General features: G+C 37.8%; 1 protein-coding gene and 1 long non-coding RNA gene across 2 annotated transcripts in view; one reads left to right on the forward strand and one right to left on the reverse strand.

Annotated features, from left to right (window-relative positions):
• The window catches only part of b3galt1b (UDP-Gal:betaGlcNAc beta 1,3-galactosyltransferase, polypeptide 1b), a 64,541-nt gene extending 46,179 nt beyond the window's left edge, over positions 1-18,362 (reverse strand). The window contains exon 1 of the mRNA XM_004557669.2: positions 18,275-18,362. The gene's annotated coding sequence lies outside the window, so the exon portion shown is untranslated. The remainder of the gene's footprint in view (positions 1-18,274) is intronic.
• A 168-nt stretch (positions 18,363-18,530) lies between these two features.
• Positions 18,531-18,836, forward strand: part of LOC105941055 (uncharacterized) — a 38,376-nt gene continuing 38,070 nt past the window's right edge. Inside the window, exon 1 of the long non-coding RNA XR_001167690.2 lies at positions 18,531-18,624. This is a non-coding gene — a long non-coding RNA (uncharacterized LOC105941055). The remainder of the gene's footprint in view (positions 18,625-18,836) is intronic.

An 18,836-nucleotide genomic window follows, 5' to 3' on the forward strand; every position in this document is an offset into this window, starting at 1 on the left:
AATACTGATTATAATTCATCCGTGCATTAATGATAGACTCATCATATTGAAAAATCTGTCAACTTGTCTGTCAGCATTTTTTCCAGCCTTCGAGCCTTTTCTTCTTACACACAGTCAAACACAGACACTTACACCGCTGTTTAGTCTGTAGCAAGTGTTTATTTCCATGTGTAATGTGTGTTTATCCCCTTTATATTTTTTTCTCTCAGTAGTTTCAGCTTCCTCTGAAAAATCAGCAGTATTCACTATCCAGAATTGTGATTAGTCAAATGGTGCCAATGCCACCCCTTTTAAGTGAAGGTGCAGAAAAACAACATGGTTTAACTTAGAAAGCTAGTTGTGAACTTGCTATGATGTCTCAGCCTGATTGCTAATGTCAGGTTGAGGGAATGCGTGGTCCAACTAGTCCAAGGATCCAACAAGTTAAAAATCATTTACACTGTGTTATTGAATGAATGCTCTATTTTGAATGAATTCTGAAAAAAAAAAAAAAGGGGGGTGTAGAGTTGAGTCATTTTCCACCACTGATCCAGTTAAAAAAAAACATTTCATATACTTGCTTTCTAGATTCCTTCATGCTATATGAGAAATATTCTATTTCACTGTCCGCTGCAGTCTTCTCCCATATTTGCCATAATTTATAGAGGTGTAACAAACAAATGTAAGATTTAACATCTTAGGTTTAATATACTCTTGTCCACCAAAAGGAAGATGACAGCTTTCAGCAGTGAAATCCAAAAGGACAGCAACCAATCCATAATTAGTCCCAGTAGTTGCAGGCCTGTTTGAAAAATGATTGAATAAGAAATTAGAAATGAGTTGTTATTCTAGAGAGCAAACCCTCTGCAACTCTAAAGTCATTACAAACACATCAAAACATTCTCTATCTACACTTTGTCGTGAAACGTTTCCCCTTCTACAAACCAATTACGCAGGTACTCTCCTGAAATACAAAGGATGGCACTGCAGAAAGGATTTGGGTCTTTAAGCACTTGGACACAGAGTGATTAACCTTTATCTTTCAACCTGTCCCTGTCAGACATCATTAGTGAGGGGACATTCACAAGAAAAGGTGCCCTGAAACAAGGAGGAACATAATGTGGGCTACGTACGCCCACGTTTTGTCAATTTTAATCCAAAGAAGCTGGTGAAATGTGCTCCGACAAACAAATACAAAGCATTAAGAAATACAGCACAGCACCAGAAAAAAAATTAAACAGCCTTCATTTTTCAGATTAGTAAATGCACTAATCTTAATTTTAATTCATTAGTACTTCTCTTGGCTGCTCCAACCTTTCATTTCAAATGAATTATTTTCCAAATCCCTGGCTTTTAATTGAGGTATAATTTATTAGATTGTTAAAAAAACAAAACAATTTGTTTGCAGTATTTCTTAACGTTCACTCTGACTCGCTTCAAGGCTTTTGCTTTTCCTTCCCTCGACCCAGCGCTACATAGCAGCATAACCTCGTGGGCAGACAGGGCCTGGCTAATGAGGAGGCAGTGGCAGGTGAATGCATATTTCTTTCCATAATATTATCCCTGGGGATGTGCTTATTATAGGTGAGCTGGGCAACATGTTCTCCATGTGGCCCTTAGGAGAACAATTTTTACTGTATGGCTACTAATACTTATTTCAAGTATGTATCAAAGCTTACTGTTCATTAAATGGAACCGTTTTGCTCATGTTCAGCACCACATTTTTTATTCTTGGGCTCTCTTAGAGTAGATCTGAATGCCTCACAGTTCAAATTAATCTTATAACCTTACACTGAGCCATGTGTAGCCCCTAAATTCACCCAATACATCAAACAAGCTTTTTTTTTTTTTTTTTTTAAGTTCCTTCTTAGTCCGTTTAAGCCAGATTGCTTTTGATTGGCTGCTAACTTCATGAACATGTTTTTACAGTATCAGTTGGTCCTGTTAGTAAGTTCTCTTTTTATGGTGGTTTCTACCTATTCTATAAAAATTTAAAAAGCCCCCACGAAATACGGAGCAGGATATATTTGGAGGATTTCAAATGGAGCTACCAGACTAAACAAGGAAACTAGTCTCATTGCTGCTTGATAACATTTTGCACAGATCGACTGGTCATGACTTGTGTTTTGGAAACAACAGAATTATATAAACCCAATATAAAAACCTTACATTAACACCCTCCCCCCCATAAAAAAAAAACAAAACAAAAACAGCCCAAACCTTAGCGTACAAATTAAAGTGATGACCTCTAGTTTCATACCCCTGACACTTAATAAAACCTCCAAAGCAAATGGATGGAAAAGGGATAAAAAGAAGGTTAACAAGAGCGCACTAGTCCCTGAAAGAATATTACTGTAACGTCTAATTAAATGTAAAATTGTCATGTTTATGGATTTATCACACAATTAATAGCATGTTGTGAATTCTGCTCTATGGTTTAAGAAGTCAGTGTATAAATAGTTGAGTCAATCTTCATAGCTGTGGCTCTGGACTGGCCTCATTCGTTTCTTGTGTGTAAGTATTGCGGCTTACAATACATACACAACACAGAAGAAAACAGCTACCTCTACTATACAACTTATATAAGCATATTTTCATGATACATCGTGTATATTTTACATAAGCATGAAGAAATAAACTAATGCAAACTAGTAAGCTAATAAGCTGGAGCTATTCAGTTGCTCAGAAAGTGTTTTATTTTCCAACCAAGGTGACTTTTGGGTGCTTCTCAGCTACTGCTTCACACAACATAATATTTTTTGCTTTGATGTGCCTATGACTAAATCCCCTGAATGCACTGGGATGACATTGAAATTCTCAATGCACAGCTGGCACCACTGCTAACTACACTGCCTAAAACACTGAAGTAAAATGACTATTTTTATTGTTATCGCTGGTGTTGTTATTGTTTAAGACAGCTGAAAAGGTCTAACTCTCATTACATAAACACTAAAGTGAGACTTGTCAGCTGTAAATCTTAGGGGTTTTTAATGACAGGCCCAGAAGCTTCAAAATAAAAACAATGAAATCTTAACTTCTGATCAGTAAAAAAATAATAATAAACAAATATGACCCTGACCCACTATGACCCACTGAATATTTCTGCAGGGAAACAACTTTGTTTTCTTAAAGACCATATACTAAGCATTATTTATTAACAGCATTCGGCAACCTGAAAGACTGGCATTTCCACTTACATAACAATTGACTTGTTCTGCCTCAGTGTCATGAAACACACACACAAAAAAAAACAACCTTTCTTTATGTGTAATGGTAAAGAGCATAAACAGAAACCCGAGATCCACACACTCAATGGCAGGAAAACAGAAGAATGTGTTAATAGAGGGAAAATAATACTGAGACAAAGGGAAACTAGGGCTATATAGACACACACAGACACACTGAGGGCTAATGAGGGAATTAGACACAGCTGGGGAACTAGGCACGGGCTAAACTAATTAGGATAACGAAGTGGAGAAGTAAGACTAAATGCATAACACACGAGACAACTAACCGCCAAACTAAATCAGGAAACAGCTAAAAAGGGACTCAAACACTATAGTAAACTTCACATGATGAAATGAAAACGAAAGGCAGACATGAAGGGAAAACTTCAGGGAACTAATACTCTCGTTAAAAAAAATAGTGACTGCAAATAGGAATGCTAAAGACAAACATAAAGATGATAATATAAACATATTACGAATCAAACTGAAAATTCAACCAGAAAATATTCAAATATAAACAAAAGTTCCCAAAAACAGTCGAACCCCCCAAGGATTTGACTGTTTTGACTGGGATATGTTTTGGCCTCATGAGATATACATTTATTTGAACACTTGTTTAAAGACTGTCATGTCACTTTTTTCTTGTAAGTAAGGGCAAATTTGATTTTTGTTTGTGTGACTGAGGGAAAAAATGTGTATTTTAATACAGTTTACCCACTTTGTTTATATGACTTTGACTATGTCAAACAGCTTTTAAAGTGACTTTGCCAAGTGGTCTGAGACTTACACATGCTTTTTCTATTTTAATGTGCTGAATATGTTAATGAATACTTCTTTGATCTGTCAAAGTTGTTTTTCCTGCTGCCTACAGTAAGTGACTGGGCTGGAGGAAAGCCTTTTACAGCACCCCAGGCTGGCCAGGCAATCATGCCCCACCACAGCTGCAAAGCTATATTCAACTCAAAAATATCCTGTTTACAAAAGAAATTTTCATTTGGCTGGAGGCTAGAGTTTAAAATAATAATAATATTAATAATTTTTTTTTTCTTTCTTTTTCATATTCTTCCTTTCAGTCCTGGCATATTTTCTGTACCTCATTTCAGCTTTCAAATATCCTTCAGGAGCAGATATTTAATCCTGGTCTAGTATGGTTCAACTTGCTGTAAGCAGATAGAAAACATAACATAGAGTTTTCCCCACATGACACTATCATCCAATATCTCCCCAGCAAAGTGATAACAGACGATTTCAACCCCATTATTTGAAGAAGCCTATTTAATTTGTCGGGGATTCATTCCTTTTTTTTCAAATGCAACACCTCTTATTACTGTCACTGAATATAAAATAATATCACCGAATACATGTTCCCCACCTATCTGCCCTCCGAGGGAGAATGCCTCCTGAATAAGTGACTTTTACAAAAACTCGGGGGGCGTCATTACCTTGTTCAAAAATGTATCATCTACAATTACTGAGTTGATGAAGGAAAATGTTTGTATGAAGGAAAAGCTAAAAAAACAACAACAACACTAGCTTCCTTGCAGTTCTCCACAGGCATGCTGGAAGAAGAAGTGCTTGAAAAACTTGAAGGGAAAGATCATATGCTTGATTCCTTTGACTAAAATTGCTCTCTTTAACTCAAAGCTAGAAGCCCCCTTTTCAAGCAACCACTACAATGACAGCCCTAAAGCTTTAGGATATATATATGTTTATGACACACCTCAACTTGTACAACAAAGCACATTATACTGTATGATGTGGGACTTAGAGGTCTGCAGTCACCATCAAGGCTCCACTTCATTAATTGTCTGGGGATTCTTGGAAATATCAGTTCCAAGCAGGCTGCACACTGATTGGTGAAAGGTGCAGGTTTAGTGTCACCTTCACAGGCTGTTCCATTACTCTGTGCCCTGAGAGGGAAGAATGGCACTGAGATCACAGGCAGCTCATAGTTCTTGTAGTAGCAGCTCTGGATCAATTATTTCTAGTTTACTGCGGTATTTCACTATATAGCTGAATTAATACTGTATATAGTTGGAATATTAACTAGTTGAGACCTCCAGAAACCACCTATTCACTCTCTGAAAGGCTCTGCGTTGTTCACTTGTGGGCAGCTTTCTTTTGTCTGCTTGCCATGTTGGCACACAGGGCCCTGAATGACACCAATATAAATATGGATAAAGCAAGGCTGCTGTCAGAATTCAGTTCATGTTTTAAGACACAAATGCTCTTCAGTCAAGGTCAACAACCAAACAGATCTTTGTCACTTTGAGCTTTCAGTGCCTGGAGAATTTCTCAAACTGGATCATTTTGTTTTAACCTGCTCGCGCTTATACCTTGAATCAGCTAAAATGTATAAATGAGCAGAGAACATTTACCTGGCTGTTAACTTATCATTATATCATATGTTGCTATTATTTATTTACACTTATGCCAGGCCTTTATTGTGTAACTTGGACAAGCACAGCCAGTCAAAGCAATCTGTGATTTTCACATTTTATCTGTAAATAATTTATCTTCACAGATTGACAGACTTCATTATTTCCAATGAAATTCAAACACCGCTGAGAGCATCTATTTTGGTATCTCATAACTTTAAATACAAGGTTGGAACATTTATATTTTTGGAAAACAGCAGCAAAAACACCAATTAAATCTATCGACATGAAGTTTGAACTCTTTCTGGTGTTATGCAACCAGCTGTTATACAATCACAGTTCAAATGTTGGCTGACTTGACAATGCAACAATGTGCAGTGGTGTTTATTTGTTCTTGGCTTTTGGCAACAGTACAAAGCTGTGATCCTGTGAAAAGGCAGCAGAGAATATTTTGGATTCTTTAATGAATGAGAAAATGTAATTCAGGAAGTCACACTATTAGAATAGGTTACTTTTAGGTTAAGAGGAGGAACAGAGTTACTTTGGGGAAACTTAGTAGCATGCATACATCAGTCTTTTGTTGATTGGTGGAAGGTCAGATTATTATTACCAATCACCCAATCTACACATGAGCAGTTTTAGCTCTGGATGGAACGATATTGTCTTGGTTTTAATTGAGTAATTTCTTTAATTTTGTTATTCTTGGCCTTTGTGTATTCCGTCACTTTAACTTCCTGTCTTTGTTAGTTTTCCCCCTCCTTTATGATTGTATGCCCTGCCCTGATTAGTCACACCTGTGTTCAATTAGCCTATCAACCCCCCTCAGTATACACTCGATGTACCTTGTTAGATACACCTGTTCATCTGCTCATTTACACAAATATCTGGTTAACCAATCACATGGCAACAACTCAATGCATTTAGACAATACAGACAAGGACAAAATAAGCTGCTGAAGTTCAAGTTGAGTATCAGAATGAAGAATAATAAATGACACGGCTGTTGGTGCCAGGCGGGTAGGTCTGAATATTTCAGAACTGCTCATCTACTGGGATTTCCCCAGACAACCATCTCTAGAGTTTACCGAGATTGGTCTGAGAAAGAGAAAATATCCAGCGAGCAGCAGCTCTCAAGGTGAAAGTGTATCGTGATGCCAGAGGAGCACGTCAAGCTGCCAGAAAGGCAAAAGTAACTGAAATAATGACTTGTTACAACCAAGTATGCTGATGACCATCTTTTAAATGCACAGGTTGAACCTTGCAGTAGATGGACTACTACAACATTCAGATTTTAGGGCTAGAATTTGAGTTTAAAAACCACAGCCTACCTGAGTATTGTTACTGACCGTGTTCATGTCTTTATGACCACAGTGTACCCATCTTCTGATGGCTGCTTCCAGCATGGTAATGTGCCATGTCACAACTCAGATCCTCTCAAACTTACAATGAATTCACTGTAATAAAATGATCTCCACGGTCAATAGATCTCAATCCACTTCAGCACCTTTGGGATGTGGTGGAACGGGAAATTTTCATCATAGATATGCAGCACAGATATTGTGCAAATCTACAGCAATCGTGTGATGCTATGATCTCAATATGAACCATATTCTCTGTGTAATGCTTCCAGCACCTTAAATCTATGACATGAATATTTAGGGCAGCTACAAAGACAAAAGGGGTTCCAACCCAGTAGCAAGATGTCTGGTAAATATATATACATCTTGTTGTTCACTTAAAACTAAACAGATTATCTCCTTCCTTCTTTAGTCAAGTTATCCAGACTTTACTTCTATTCCTTGTGTTCTTTACATACCTCCATGTTTTCGTTGTTTTGTTTTCCCTGACGTATTATCTCTTCGCTTATGACTGTGTGAACTGTTTTATTGACGCTGACTTTTGCCTGTTCCTCATTTGAACTGTAGGTATAATAATTGTTTGTTTTTTAGATGAAAGATTGGATTCTGGACTTCTACCCTGCCTCCTGTCTGTCCTGCATTTGGGTTCCCTCCCTACAGTGACTGTCACAGGCAGTCTTTATCTTGTGTTTAATCTGTGTTGTTATTCTACTCTGTAAGGTGAATTAGGGTAAACCGAACCAGCAAAATCAAGATGAGGTCCAGAGATTATCCCTAGAAAGGATGTAATGAGTGTAAATGTTTAACTGGCTGATTTGGGCACAATCACATCACACTGAGCGTTGTGTGAGTGTGTCCCTTCAATTGGAGTTTAAATAAAGGAACATAAGTCTGGAGTGGCTGGTTTCTGTTGGTAAACAGACCAAATTTACTCCACTGAGTACGGAGGTGGATGAAATTTTGCCTGCATAGCTCTCCTCACTATTAGAATTATAAAGTATTCCTAAAAAATCAGTCATAAGTCCATAGAATGATTATCAAATTATACACAAACTCTCAATTCACCGTGAAGATGTTTGTAGGGACAGAAATATCTAACTAACTATACGTCATCGTCAACGGTAATCAGTAATCTGACCTTCAAAACCTTTGCTTTCCACTTTATACTACTCTGTATAAAGGGCACATCTCTGAAGACTGGAATTGGACAAAATGTCTGATAAGGAATACAAAATTCCTATGACAGTATCCTGGATAAAGGAACACTGAGTAGTGTATCCATTCTATTATCCTTTCAAGAGTCTAAGGTAGATAAGGATGGCTATTCAATCCCTCCAAGGGTCATTTGGGTTATTTGTAGAGAGGAAAAAAAATTGCTCTCTGTGCATAGTAATTTGTTACTTCAGAATAAATTTGTAGGGATTGTGAACTGCTGAAGCATGAGGAAAATAAATCCGATTTGAAACAAATTCAGAAACTGTTAAAGACGATGAAGCTGCTCTGCCGGGACGTGGCTGAGACTGACTGGCAGTCAGAGAATATATGCTGAAGGATTACAACACTGCTTAGTTATGGTTGACTACAGAGCATCTTAATGCATATGGACTGTAGTGGAAATATCCATGAGCAACAAACAGTAGTGGAACATATTAGTAGCACTATTAGTATTTATAGTAGTAAGTATTAATTTGTATTAATAACACACCTTATCATTATGTTTTTTTCTTAGGCAGTAATGAGAAATTATTAATAAATCAATAGGAATCTAATTCTGCTCTGGTATTTTCTCCCTTGGCTGTATTAGTTTGGCTTTTGTTTTTATTTTATGTGCTGCCAGCAAATAGATTTAGATTACTACACCCAAAAACAAACATTTGCACACCAGTTAATGTAAGCCTAAAAATACTGTTAATGCTTCTCATGCTCTGCTCCTTAAAACAATCTTGCTAGCTATATGACTTGCAGAAGCACTGCTAAAGCTGATTTTGGAACTTTTCTTCTTTGTCATTTGAGGGTCATGGTTCCTAAAGAACTTGTTCATGGCTCTTTTTGTCACGGCAATAAAAATGGTTTGGTCTGCTGGTCACTGGGGAAATCAAGTCACACAAGAACAGGCCCCAGTTCAGGCTCATTCCTCTAATAAGGTAGCTCAAAACCAGTCACTGCCTGGAATTGTTCCTATGTACCTCTCAGTAAAATACAATTCTTCTATCTCAGTATTTGTACTTATGAAACAGAGTAAAAGAAACGCTGATCAGATTTATTCTAACGCCACAAGTTTTATGTGGTATGCTAAACAAGGCAAGATCAGAATTTACTGTATAAATAGCTTGACGAAATCAACCAATATTGTCATTAAGGAATTTGTGCAACTTTAGCACAAAACAAATCCAAAATGTAAGTAACAGGAAATATCTAGAATTGCATTCCAAATCATGACGGGCTTTTTTTTTTTCTTGATGCATTCTCATAAATGAGAAGAATATCACTAATGAGAGGGAAAAAACACAGAGGCTCCTCCAGAGTCTTGTTGAAAGATTGAAAACAAAAAGTAATTACAGTAGGTCTGTAGGAGGATCAGAATGATTAAAGCTGGGAACATTCGGATGCAGAGACACACTAACAAGACGCTGAAAAGCAGGAGAGTGCTATATGTGATAAAGGACCATAAAATACAATTATGTTGGAGACAGAAAACAAGTCAAAGTCCAGTGAAGATAATGGAGTTTTATATTAAAATGTAAAAATTTAAATTTAAATGTCCGACGAAGTTAAGGCACATTTCTGCGTGATGCATTTATCTAGTTTAGCTGTAGCATTAAAAAGACATTGAACAGCATTTTTGCTATAACTTTTTATTCTGAAATCTATTTTGTTTGTTCTTTGTAATTGCCACTGAAAAACAACACCATCAGCATTTAAATTTGTATCCTCTAAATCTATGTTTCATTGCTGCTACCGCACTGCCTCTGGGCTGGAATTTTCCGGTGATAAGTAGGATTTGTTTTGCTAAAGACAAAGTATCTCATCAACCGCGAAAAACAAATAGTATTTGCTAGCTGTTAGAAAAGTCATAAGCAAACACTGACCTGAAAATACTCCATGCCATTTTTCTATACCACCGAGGCAAAAAAAAAAAAGACATAAAATTAAGAGGCATTTAAAAAAATATATTTAATACAATACAACAAAGATATCAGTGACAGCATAATTCTATATATAAAAATAAATATTAACAAAAATGTAAGGTGTAAATATGAAAATATTTTAAGTTTGTCTTAAAAAAAAGGTTGTGCCAAAAAACAAAGAACATTTCTACTTAGTTTGTCTGAGGTGTTGCAGTGCTTCTGGTGGACTTGCCTCCACATTTTTATTGCTAATCAAATTAGCGTTTTTAAGCTACACAGCTACGTTTTCTGTCTAGTTAATGTTAGACTTTTCTCAGCTTCAGCATTTGAAAAACAACACATTTTATTAACAAATAATGGGTTTACCATGTGAATTAACCCTATCTGTTATAAAGTTGTAGAGAGCCAGGGCACATGCTGCCTAGCTCCCATGTTCATTTTATTGTTTTTGTTATTAACCATAGTTGCTAGTCGCTACCTTAATGCTACTTGCCTGTCTGCAGGGAGCTGTGTGAAGTTGTATCAGCTAGAGGCAGTGTTGCCAACTCCACAGTAAGAAAAATCGCTATTGGTTGTCCTAAAAGTCGCAAAATGGTGTCATTGACTAATTTGCATAATTGGCCTGTCTAATGTAATTGTAACTTATGTTGTAGGAGAGAAAGAAAGAGGACTATCCTCTGCCCATGAGGGTTTTGGCACGGGCAAGGTGCCCACGGCAGCACCCGCTGCTTGTTGAGAAGAGTGATACTTGTTTTCACATCAAAAAGTCATCATAAATAAGTCTCCAATAACACCAGAAAAAAGTCGCCAGATTTGTTGCTAGTCGCTTTTTAGAAAAACAGTCGCTAAGGGGGTCTGAAAACTCGCTAAATATAGCGACAAAGTTGCTAAGTTGGCAACACTGGCTAGAGGAGGCAAAGCTGACACTGCTGGCATTAAACCTCCTGTAAATGTCAGTAGTTTTTAGTCGTGATTAGCATCTGAGAATGGGTTTTACCGTGCATACATTAGGTTTGATACACTGGGTAAAAATGTAATTTTCTAACCTTTGTGTCATCACTCACTTGTTAAATCACTTCGTACTGCACACTTCTTCCACCAAAACGCAGCAAACATGGCCGAGACCCTAACGTTATCTAGTGGTCACAGTACAATGCCAAAAAACGAACCATAGATGGATGCATGTTAGCGTTGTTTTCATGCATAACAGAAACCGTATCAGGCTGTGTCTTACAAAGTAAGAAATCATAGTCAGATTGCTGCAAAGAAGGAATTGTATACAAGACAATTATTATGGTTAATATAGTTGTTTCCCTAGGATTAATTTTATTGTGGTAAAAGTAGCAGAATAACTACTTTAGCTGATATAACTGTATGGATCAGGATAGACACAAAAATAGGACATATAAAATGTTACAGTTTTGGGATTTAGACATTTTAATTCATTACTCTGAACATGAGGTATTTGAACAGCTAAAGTAAAAGCATTACTACTGGAGGGAGTGATTACATGGCTTCTGCGATTGGGATGTTAAGTGCTGTAAATCTTCTGGGGTTCTTGAAAACAGTTATTAATGCGCAAAAGCACAAATTGTTATTAATGTCATCTAACAAACTGAGTTTAAACAGGTCAACTTTTCTGAATGATTTTGGTGTTTTCCCAAGAGGAGAGGCTACTGGGAATGTTAAGGGCAAAATACTTGCAAAGTACTTCAAATTGTGCACTTTGCAAATATGTGCTGTAAGCATTCAGGTACTGGAGGGCTTCCCATTCTTCTCTTTCACCCATACAGCCTTTCCCTTCATCCATCCTTCTCTACAGATCTCTTCACATCAATGCAAACTCTGCTTCATCCTTTGACCCATCCCTCACTTTTCTCCCTGAGCTCTCCTTTCTTAAAGTTGGACCTCAAAAGGTACTGATCCTGTGCATTATGAAGCCTCTTTTTTCCAGGCTCATATTTTTCTTTTCCCTCTCAGCCTAACTTGATGTGCGACAACCTCTTGAAGGTTTTCAGCTTCCGTACAATCCAGTACCTCAAATCATTAAATATTAGACAGTGACTTCAATTTAGGATCTTCCGTACCTCAAATCATTAAATATTAGACCCCATAACAGCCTTGCTGATTTAAATTATTGGTTGGATTTTCCTGACACTTTCAAAATAAAACTGTAGAACTTATTTAAATATTTTGTGTGCCTCTTACTGCGCTGATTGATTTGGTTTCTGTTTAATCTTGCAGCAGCTCCCTGTCTGATCATCAATAAAGCAAGTACTTCTCGATATGTCTGAGAACTGATAATGTTATAAAAACTTTAAAGGAACAGATTTTTCCCCTGGAAGACCACACACCAATTGAATTACTGTGCAGAAACAAATTCCTCCCACTGACAAGATGTTAGTGATGCCATGACAGCTAACTGCACTCTTCTGGCTGACAGATGATGTTGGGTAGAAAGAAAATATCCCTAATTTTATTTTATTTTTTTTGGATTGTTACAGGTTTTTTTTTTGGTTTTTTTTTTTTTATTTGCTTTTTGGGATTTTAGATTCCAAAACTTGGCCATTCTCAACAAAATCATCTGCATGGATAAATTCCACTACAAACCAGAGGAAGAAATATGTAAATCTGATTTGGAGGTGATCTGCCACGTTAGATATTCTCTGGATTGACTGAGAGTATATCACATTTCACATTTGATATCGATGGATGCAGGTTTGAGCTAAAACAATTTATTTGACATTTTTTAATTTAATACAAGATCCAAATATCAGTATCACTTGACACTGGCCCGGTTGACTGATATATTGGTATACCTGGGAAAAAAAATGACATTAACTGAACTCAGTGGCCAATAATGTTGATTATATCATTTTTTTTTGCCGGTTACATTTTTTTAAGTGTGATAAAGAACCTTAAGACACATCACAGCTATTTTTTTTTTTTTTTAATAAAAAATATTTCTTTGTTTCCTTGGGGGGAAAACACACAAAAAGGAAAAAACAAAACAAAGTAAAGAGGCTAAATTAAATATCAGTACTGGCATTGGATAGCAGCCAGATTTTTATATCCCAGAATTTCACAATCTGCATCCCTGGTTGATACTGATGTTTTTGCGTGTGTTTAGTTTTTGGGTTTTTATGTGGTTGTTTTGGTCTTCTTGTTCTGTATCTTCCATTTTGTTCCAGTCATTATGAAATACAACTGTATTCAAAACTTGCATTTAACTACTGATTTTATCCATTGTTCTGATTTTATCTGTTTTGATTTTATATACTGTTTTGTTTGTTTGTTAATTAGTTTGTTTGTTTGCTTGTTTTAATCAATTTTAAATCATGCTTTTTATTTGTTTTTGTTTCTAATGTCTCTGTAAAGCACTTTGAATCACCTTGTTGTTGAATTGTGCTACAGTGGGGCAAAAAAGTATTTAGTCAGCCACCGATTGTGCAAGTTCCCCCACTTAAAATGATGACAGAGGTCAGTAATTTGCACCAGAGGTACACTTCAACTGTGAGAGACAGAATGTGAAAAAAAAAAATCCATGAATTCACATGGTAGGATTTGTAAAGAATTTATTCGTAAATCAGGGTGGAAAATAAGTATTTGGTCACCTCAAACAAGGAAAATCTCTGGCTCTCACAGACCTGTAACGTCTTCTGTAAGAAGCTTTTCTGTCCCCCACTCGTTACCTGTATGAATGGCACCTGTTTGAACTCATCATCTGTATAAAAGACACCTGTCCACAGCCTCAAACAGTCAGACTCCAAACGCCGCCATGGCTAAAGACCAAAGAGCTTTCGAAGGACACCAGGAAAAGTATTGTAGACCTGCACCAGACTGGGAAGAGTGAATCTACAATAGGCAAGCAGCTTGGTGTGAAAAAATCAACTGTGGGAGCAATCATCAGAAAATGGAAGACATACAAGACCACTGATAATCTCCCTCGATCTGGGGCTCCACGCAAGATCTCATCCCGTGGGGTCAAAATGATCATGAGAACGGTGAGCAAAGATCCCAGAACCACACGGGGAGACCTGGTGAATGACCTGCAGAGAGCTGGGACCAAAGTAACAAAGGTCACCATCAGTAACACACTACAACGGCAGGGAATCAAATCCCGCAGTGCCAGACGTGTTCCGCTGCTGAAGCCAGTGCATGTCCAGGCCCGTCTGAAGTTTGCCAGAGAGCACATGGATGATACAGCAGAGGATTGGGAGAATGTCATGTGGTCAGATGAAACCAAAGTAGAACTTTTTGGTATAAACTCAACTCGTCGTGTTTGGAGGAAGAAGAATACTGAGTTGCATCCCAAGAACACCATACCTACTGTGAAGCATGGGGGTGGAAACATCATGCTATGGGGCTGTTTTTCTGCCAAGGGGACAGGACGACTGATCCGTGTTAAGGACAGAATGAATGGGGCCATGTATGGTGGGATTTTGAGCCAAAACCTCCTGCCATCAGTGAGAACTTTGAAGATGAAACGAGGCTGGGTCTTCCAACATGACAATGATCCAAAACACACCGCCCGGGCAACAAAGGAGTGGCTCCGTAAGAAGCATTTGAAAGTCCTGGAGTGGCCTAGCCAGTCTCCAGACCTCAACCCCATAGAAAATCTGTGGCGGGAGTTGAAAGTCCGTGTTGCTCGGCGACAGCCCCAAAACATCACTGCTCTCGAGAAGATCTGCATGGAGGAATGGGCCAAAATACCAGCTACTGTGTGTGCAAACCTGGTAAAGACCTATAGTAAACGTTTGACCTCTGTTATTGCCAACAAAGGTTATGTTACAAAGTATTGAGTTGTATTTTTGTTATTGACCAAATACTTATTTTCCACCCTGATTTACAAATAAATTCTTTACAAATCCTACCATGTGGATTCATGGATTTTTTTTTTTTTTTCACATTCTGTCTCTCACAGTTGAAGTGTACCTCTGGTGCAAATTACTGACCTCTGTCATCATTTTAGGTGGGGGAACTTGCACAATCGGTGGCTGACTAAATACTTTTTTGCCCCACTGTATACAAATAAACTTGCCTTGCCTTGCCTTGTTTTAAAGTCTTTCAGTCCTTCATGACAGCATAGTGAAATTCTATCATGCACATTTATGATCTCGACCCCAGACTGCAAACTGATGAGATACAATGCACAACCAGTGATAGTTGCCAGTTTTTTTGGCAGTCAGGAAAGTGATCATTGGCTGATAATGATGTACAGCCAATAAAGGTCCACCCCTAAAAAAGATTACTGCTGCCAACGCAGCATGTTCTCAATTTATTTGCCATCCAATAACATTCTCGAATTAAAGGCCATCAAAGTAGAATCAAAATTTAACACTATTTTAGAGTATGCCAGATAGCATTATAGGGAGCACTGAAATTTTCAGAGCTGAAGAACAAATTTAATCCATGATAATAAATAATAAATATATCAACAGATCCATTAAATATGTTAAAAATTTTATAAACACACAATTTGATGATTATTAATGGAGTTTGCCATAAACGTCTATACGACTGAAAGGGTTTTTTTGCTACTACAGGAGTCCAGGAGAAGCTTTTAGGCATTTCCACTTTTAAGACCCAGAAGCGACGTTTAAACAGTCCTATCCACCCAAAACATGCACAACAGTGATAACACTGTGTCATCACAGTCAAACAGCAACAAAGTGGCAAAAAGCCAAACTGTCAGAACCAGAATATTTTAGAACAAAAGACACACGTCAGTAAAGAAGCAGTTCGCAGTACTAGAATGGTACCACAGTGATCCCTGATTGTTATCATTATGACTGTTGTCACAGTATGTGCAAATGATCACCACTTCAAAACACAAGCTTCTTGTGGTTGCTTTCATTAATTCAATCAGTCAATTCCATGCTCCTTACATGGTGCAATTTCACTAAGGGTCATTAATAGACTAATGGCTCACTTTTACACACAAAACACCCACTAAGATTCTCACACTGTAAAAGATTCATGTTATTGGTTTAACATCTCAACAAAAAAGCATTACATTTCTTAGGAAGATAGGGAAGAGCCACTCTCAGAAACATACTAGGTACATGAAACCATAACTTTGCTCTGTATAAGCAGGTATATCATCCTGATTTACAGTAGCAGAGTGAGTGACACTCAAGAAATTACTGTAGATCCATAGATTGTGGTCCTGTGGTAGCCACTGATTTCTTTACAGCACCTTTTCCTAAATGTTATGGGGCTGCTTTGGTTGTGGCCATGTTACTGTTTACTCCTTGGATCATTACTTTACTATTATTTGTGTTTTAATTGGACTATGGGGAAAAACTGCTGTTTCCTATTGAATGAGCTAGTCTCAAATACGCCAGGAAATGTACATTTCTTGGTAAAGAGTCTGTCAATCTGTGCTTTTAGGGAAGAGAAAGCGCTGGCACAAATACAGCAAGAAAATAAGCTGTGCACATGTCAGCCTATTATTAGCCAGCCTAAGTCCTGGCTGTTTTGGATGGGTAAATACAGAGCTATTGTCCTGACTTCATTCAGTTGCCCTTTGAATGGCTAAAATTTACCGTGCAAGAATAGAACTGTGATTTTTACACAGATCAACATAATAAACATGATAGCTTTTTATGTATAATTAGATTTCTTATATACAATGCATTTATCTAAACTATACCTATTTCTCCAACCACTGAGAATCACTAATAATCTAATATATGACAATGCCCTTATTTTTACAGATGATTTCTATTCAATAATAGAGTCAGCTTGACATTATCTCTTTTGTATGCTGCCATTTATTTCGAACAGCCTCGATGTAAAATGCACTCACGTGCTCTAAATAAATGCTGATTGTAAGCCCAGTGTAACACGGGAAGCACCACTGACTAAGCAAAGATACAGTACTTTAACCAAGGATTAAAGCTTTAGATTCCCGTGACTAATTACACCTTGCAGAAATGTGATTAGTGAAAGCAGTCAGAGTAAGCAGAGCACAGACACGTACACGAACCTATATGAGCAAGTATAGGCACATGATCAGCTGCATACAACGTAAACAACAAGACGCTGCTAGACGCAGAGGCAGTCTGGCAGTGAGCGTTAATGGCTGTATGGGCAGATGGACATGCAATCATATGGCTGCATCACAAAGAGGATTAGCGTTTGATCCAGCTAGTGATCTAAAATGATCCAGCAGATGCAGCAAGAAACACAACTCTTAGGAAGAGCTTGCAGTCTCTTGGCTCTAAACTTTAAGCCTTCCTATTATTCTCATCAGACTGTTTGCTACATAAGTGATAAAATGATATTTCAATATTACCATGGAGACTAAGTAAAGCCTCAAATTAAGCATAGGTATTAAGGTTTAAGGAAGCTCACACAGCTTATGTGAATTCACTAAAAAGAGGTCTTTTCACAAGGTGATGTGAGGGAAATTTAAGAGCATCCATTTTCTTCTTTTTGGAGATGTTGCCACTGGACACCAAAGTGTGATCCACTGAGCATCACTTACTACCAACAGATAATAAATAACAATTATGATACAACACTAACAATTATACAAGACGACTTTTATTTCATTTATTTAAAGGTTTATATATTTTGGGCAAAATATCCAGCAGAACGTTTTTCTTTCCATATATCTAAACGATTTCCTAAAGCTTATATTATTCATCAGTCACGACAAATATAGCCCATCTTTAAAATTTTAATATTTTCTTACAAGATCTATTTTCTTTGCAAGCGAGCGTCGAGAAAAAAAATCGCATAAAAATTGAATAAATGCATCCGTTTAAACTTTGATTCAGGTGCATTGTAACTTGGCTACCTGGTGTCCTCATTGCCCCGGACAAACTACGCATTTCTAACGGTGAGTGCAGAGGTGACAGCCGTGCCAAAGAGGACGGAGATCAGGGAGTGCTCAGCTGGGATTGCACCGAAGTCGCCAAACGGCATCCCTAAAGACCCAGGCGGGTATCCCGATAACCCGAACGTACTAAAGCAAAGACTAAAGCTCAACAATAGAGGGGACACCCGAAAACCTGCGGATGAGCGCTCGGAAATGTGGAAGGACAGATGATGCGAGGACGGATGAATCCACTCATACTGCAGAAATTTTAAAAAGTAGAACCATCCCTGCGTAATGCATCCCACAAGAGAAGAAAAGCGTAATCTTTCACTGCTTATTGGCACGGAAAAGAGGAAAACCGTCCTCGTTGTACATACCTCACTCACTGTCTCCATCCCACTCAGACTTGTGGTCCTGATGATATGATACCGCGTTGCTCCAGCATCCTAAAAAGCACCGTTGTTCGACTGAGGAGGGGGGTGAAACATGACGGCGGTGGTGCAACTGGACTGACGTACCGCTCTATGAGAAGCGAACGACCAATCAGAGCGCAATCCGATACAAGCCTCACCAATCCGCTCTAAGGGAGAGAGTGAGGGCTGCTCAGAGATACTACTGTAGTAGCAAGGTAGATTGACGCTGTGGGAGAATTCATCGTCAACTCCTGCAAACTGTTTCAAACCAGACAACACGTTCATCCCGCAGATAAAACAGCTGAGTGAATGAAGTGAGTACTGAGGTATTTTGTGTTTCAGTTTGTGTCTTTCTAAAGATACACTTAAGGTTTGTGTGCTTTTGTTGTTTTGTTTTTATTGCCATGATGTTTAGATAAAGCAGGGGGCAAACACAGGTAACAATATAACAACAAATACAAGGTTAGCGAGATCACCCTCAAACACAATAACACAACAGGTAACCCTGGGAAAAGGTTCATTATCA

The sequence above is a fragment of the Maylandia zebra genome, linkage group LG16, assembly GCF_041146795.1.
Source record: "Maylandia zebra isolate NMK-2024a linkage group LG16, Mzebra_GT3a, whole genome shotgun sequence".
In the NCBI taxonomy this organism is placed as follows: Eukaryota; Metazoa; Chordata; class Actinopteri; order Cichliformes; family Cichlidae; genus Maylandia; species Maylandia zebra.